The sequence below is a fragment of the Morus notabilis genome, unplaced genomic scaffold (genome assembly GCF_000414095.1).
Source record: "Morus notabilis unplaced genomic scaffold, ASM41409v2 Scaffold205, whole genome shotgun sequence".
NCBI classification, from domain to species: domain Eukaryota; kingdom Viridiplantae; phylum Streptophyta; class Magnoliopsida; order Rosales; family Moraceae; genus Morus; species Morus notabilis.
In genome coordinates, this window is record NW_010363285.1 from 621,937 (window position 1) to 627,722 (window position 5,786).

The window sequence follows — 5,786 nt, forward strand, 5'->3', positions numbered from 1 at the left end:
ATTTTGGAAAAGAAGGGGCTTAAAGGGTTTCAGGTAATATGAGGCGTTATTTGCTTCTTTTTTCACACAGAGGCATGTATATCTATATATACATATCATGTTTTACTAAGAAAATAAATGGCCATGTAGATAGGTAAAACAAAGGTATTTTTAAGAGCTGGTCAGATGGCAGAATTAGATGCAAGAAGAGCAGAGGTACTAAGTAATGCAGCAAAAACAATCCAGCGACGTGTGCGAACACATCAGGCTCAGAAGCAGTTCATTGCATTGCGAAAGGCCACCATTTCTGTACAATCACTATGGAGAGGTGAGCCTTCTGAAACCTATACTAGCTTTATAAATAATGTTCTTAAGGACATCATGGACTGGTTAGTGAAAATATCTTGTTTGGTGCATTGTGCAGGAAGACTGGCCTGCAAGCTTTTTGAGAACTTGAAGAGAGAGGCTGCAGCTGTAAAAATTCAGAAGCACACGCGCAAATACCAAGCGAGAAAAGCATACAAAAGTCTTCATGTCTCGGTGCTTGTCTTGCAAACAGGTTTAAGAGCAATGGCTGCTAGAAACCAATTTAGATTCAGGAAGCAGACTAAAGCCGCCATAATCATTCAGGTAAATATAAGAAATATCACGCTTTGCGGATGAACTGTTATTTGGATTGTCAGTGAAGAGTCAGAGCTAAACTTGAGATATATGGAGGCTTGGTGGCGTTGTCATAAAGCCGCTTCATATTATAATAAGCTCAAGAAGGGCTCAGTTGTAGCGCAATGCAGATGGAGGGGAAGAATTGCAAGAAGGGAACTCAGAAAGCTCAAAATGGTAAGTGATATTAAAGTTGATGGAATAGTCGAACAGCCATTTGGTTTGATCTAACACAAAATCAATTAACTTAATATTATTAGCTTAACAAATTAGATGCAGACAAATTCTTGTACTCCTGAATTTTAATGCACAATGATTAAGCCACTAAGTGTTCTTGATACATTTTGTAATATGCATTTTAGTTGTTCATTTTCTTCATATGATTCTTATATCTATCTCCCATTTTCTGCAGGCTGCCAGGGAAACCGGTGCACTTAAGGAAGCAAAAGATAAGCTGGAAAAACGAGTGGAGGAACTTACTTGGCGTCTGTAATTAGAGAAGCGTTTTAGAGTAATTTTCATGTCTTGCCAAAGAATATTGTTATTTACAGAAGATACATGAAATATGTTTTCAGCAATTAGAACTTGTGCATTTTTACTTGCTTTCTGATAAATAATGAAAATCTTGTTTGCAGACTGACCTGGAGGAAGCTAAAGCACATGAGGTTACGAAATTGCATAATTTCTTACAAGAAATGCAGAACAAAGTTGATGAAACAAATGCATTACTTGTCAAGGAAAGAGAAGCTGCAAAGAAGGCTATTGAAGAAGCGCCTCCGGTTATTAAAGAAACCCAAGTTCTTGTTGAAGATACTCAAAAGATTGATTCTTTAAAGGCAGAAGTGGAGGGCCTACAGGTACAAGGCTTCATCTAGTATTCATTATCTTTAGCAGTAAACGGTAATGAGTAAATTTTGCTAATCTTGAACCTGGCTTTGACCCGCAGGACTCGTTGAAGACCGAAAAGGAAAGAGCTGACGATTAAGAAATAAAATACAATGAGTCTCGAGAATCTAGCGAACAAGGACGTAAAAAATGGGAAGAAACAGAGAAGAAAGTTCAACAGCTTCAGGAATCACTGACCAGGTAACGTATTCTTATATGTTAGAAACATTCACCACCATTAAGTTACGTTGGCTAATTGAACACTTATACTTGCTTGATTAGGCTAGAAGAGAAGCTTTCCAATTTGGAATCAGAAAACCAAGTTCTACGCCAACAAGCTGTGTCAATGGCACCAAACAAGTTCTTATCGGGGCGTTCGAGATCAATTCTTCAGGTACTGCAGAAACAGACTCTTACATGACCGAGTGGTCATATTGAACTTTGCTTCACATAAGGGTTAACATTTTCTTGTGACTTGATTCTTGGCAGAGAGGTGGAGAAAGCGGTCATCTCAATGTGGATGTGAAGCCACCTTTGATCAGAAATAAAAAGCTCTCTTGAATTCAAAATCAATCAATAAGTTTTCTTTCTTAAGTTTACTTATTTGTTTGAACTATCGACATGAATCAGGACCTTCATAGCCATTCAATGGTCCAAAGGGAGTCTTCTAAAGTAGAAGATAAGCCTCAGAAATCACTCAATGAAAAATAGCAGGAGAATCAGGAGTTGCTCATTAGATGTGTAGCGCAGCACCTCAGTTTTGCAACCAACAGACCAATTGCTGCTTGCGTCATATACAAATGCCTTTTGCAGTGGAGATCTTTTGAAGTGGAGAGAACCAGTGTCTTTGACAGGATCATCCAAACCATAGGCCATGCTATTGAGGTCCCGAATTCTCCCCAAAACTGGTTTTTCTGTTTCTTCTTTCTGTTTCCTAACTTGAAATACTGCAAACTTTGGATTTTTAAACTCAGGATAACAATGATGTTTCTGCCTATTGGTTATCCAATGCCTCTACTCTTCTCTTGCTTCTGCAACGAACCTTGAAAGTGAATGGTGCTGCAGGAATAACTCCACAACGACGCCGTTCCTCGTCAGCCACATTGTTCGGAAGAATGACTCAAGTAAACATAAGTTTCTTGTCAAAATTAACTCGGTCAATTCTGTTTAGAAAACCTTCATTTCTTCAATCAATTCACATTCAATACATGTTTTTTTTTTTGTTATGATACTAGAGTTTCTGCGGCACTCCGCAAGGAGTCAATCTTTCCTTGATCAACGGTGGCATGAATGGCGGAGTTAACACCTTACGCCAAGTTGAGCCAAGTACCCAGCTCTAGTTTTCAAACAGCAGCTCACAGCTTACGTAGAAGAGATTTATGGCATGATCCGAGATAAGTTAAAGAAAGAAATTTCTCCTCTGCTTGGCTTGTGCATCCAGGTCTTTTAGTTTCCTTCTAGATCCATGATACACATCAAGAGTTTCATGATGTGTATCATTTTCCTTTCTTCTATCAACTTGTTGATTAATTCAACTGTCTATTTCTCTCTTTTGAAATGTCAATCCGGGTTTTTTTCACGTTTTCTTTTATTAGGCACCAAGAACATCCAAAGCAAGCTTGGTTAAGGGATCATTATAATCAGTTGCCAACACCGAGGCACAACGAGCTCTGATAGCTCACTGGCAAGGGATTGTCAAGAGCCTAGGGAGCTTCTTAAACACATTAAAATCAAATCACGTCAGTATAGTCCCAATTTATCGAATGTGAAGTTTCTTATTCCAATAATCTCACCTCTCCTCATCTCATCATCTTTTCTCCTTTCATTCAGGTACCTCCATTCTTGGTCCGTAAAGTCTTCACACAACTATTTTCTTTCATCAACGTTCAACTATTCAACAGGTATGTGAATGTCCAGACCTGTTTATGAATATTGTTTCATAACTAAAAAGAAAAACTTTTGTTAATTTGTGTGTTTGTGATCTGCAGTCTTCTGCTAAGAAGAGAATGTTGTTCGTTTAGTAATGGTGAATATGTTAAAGCTGGATTAGCTGAACTTGAACATTGGTGTTACAAGGCAACAGATGAGGTATCTACCTGTCTTAAGTTTTTATCACCTCAAAACTTAGTGGTTCTTCTATATGAAATTTAACAACTAAATTAAAAAAAAAAAACAAAAAAACAAAAAAAATTGCAGTACGCAGGTTCATCTTGGGAGGAGCTCAAGCACATAAGGCAGGCAATTGGGTTCCTGGTATTTTTCTATTCTTTTGTTGTTTCCGAATTCCACACTCCATTACTACACCAAATATTAGACTTTTACTAAGATTTTGTCTTCTTCCTCAGGTCATACACCAAAAACCCAAGAAAACATTAGATAAGATAGCCATGATTTGTGCCCAGTATGTTCTTGGTTGTAATGCTTTTTAGTCGTTGGATGATGATTAATAAAAACGATTTGGATTGTTGAAATCTTTAGTTGTTGAGTTCAACTGACAAAAACAGGAGCTCAAATTTAAATAGTCTAAATCAATTTTCACATCATCCAATGCCTCATAAAATTATGTTTACGGAACAACCGAAAAAGACTGGTTGTACCATACTATAGTCCTGACTGTTAATTTATGAAAAATGCTCAGTAGCATCTCAAATAATAGAAAGTTAGAGTGTTGGACTTAACCATGGGACCAACTTTCTATTAGTGTGTGATGCTAAATATCACCGATGCCTCCTAACATTATTCTTATTTCATGCGTAAAGATTTAATCCACTGATCTGAGCATCTCGAACAAACCCCAATTTTCTTGATCCACAGGTTCTTAACATACAGCAGTTGTACCGGATCAGTACAATGTACTGGGATGACAAATACGGCATGCATAGTGTGTCAACGGATGCAAGTCTCTTCTACGGACGCCATTACTCAAAAAGAAAAAAGCCCTAGGTTCGAGACATACGTATAATACCAAATTAATATGTACATCTGCACAAATATACATTTACCTGAACACTAACCGGCCTTTCTTATGAAAATTTAAGGTTATTTCCAATACGAGGGTTCTAATGACGGAAGATTCCAACAATGCCGTAAGTAATTCTTTCCTGTTAGACGACGATTCCAGGTTAGTTACTGATCAGAACTCACTGACTTACGGTGCAAGAAATTTACTGTTACATATGGATAATCACACTCACAAATTTTTTTTTCTATTGCAGTATTCCATTTTCAGTTGACGACTTGTCGAAATCGATGGAGCAAATAGACATCGCTGACATTGAACCGCCGCCTCTTATCCGCGAGAACTCGGGGTTCAGTTTCTTGTTGCCGCATTCAGATTGATTTCTATTGCTTCCACAGCAAGAAATTTGGAATAGTAGGGTTTACATTGGAGAAAAGAACCTCCTCAAAGCTAGTTTTTCTTTGATTTCAAACAGGGATGCCATTGCTCCCAACCAAAATGTAATGATTGATTTTCCATATGTATTATGTTGTACAACTAATTACTACCTAGCCGTTGTTACAGTTAAGGGAAAGAATAGCATATTTGACATTTTTTTTTATTCTTCCGGATGTACAAGGGGCGGCGCCACCATGAAAGGCAGAGAGTATTGGAAAGAGATGGCAGCCTGCCGGTGTCTGGATGCTAGTGAAGATAGTGCAAGGCACAAAACATATGCATATCTTTGGTGTCGATGAGACAATTGGCAGGTGATAAATTGTAATCTGTCAACAACAATAGATATTTAAAATATATATATATATATATATATATATCTTAAAAAATGACACCTATCAGAAACGATAGAACCTAAATAAACGGTATCAGCATGCAATGCAAAACAACATCAACCATAAAACGCAATAAAGCAATGCACAACGATAAAGTTAAGCTATACAAGATGACAGAAAAAATGACAATTGAATTAGTCTAAAACAATACTGATTTATCTCCTAAACTAATAATTATTATTATATATCATCATGGTATCCAATCATGTCTTCGTTCGACCATATGTTCGACCATGCCACTCGAAATACTACTTTTCATAACTAAGAGCAAATAACATTTTTTTTTACTTCTTCATAATTCTATAAATATTTAAAACTAGGGAAACTAAACAAACAAGCATGTTCTATATACAAACAAAACTTGCGCCTCAATGACTTATTACTAGTCTTGGTAAAACACGTGCCTTTCCATCTTTCATAATTAGGTCAAATCATGATCCAATCACAATAGATTCGTTAACGATAATAAGAAA

General features: G+C 37.0%; 1 pseudogene; it reads left to right on the forward strand.

Annotated features, from left to right (window-relative positions):
• LOC21407282 overlaps window positions 1-4,863 on the forward strand; it is a 10,875-nt pseudogene extending 6,012 nt beyond the window's left edge.
• Window positions 4,864-5,786: the final 923 nt, after the last annotated feature.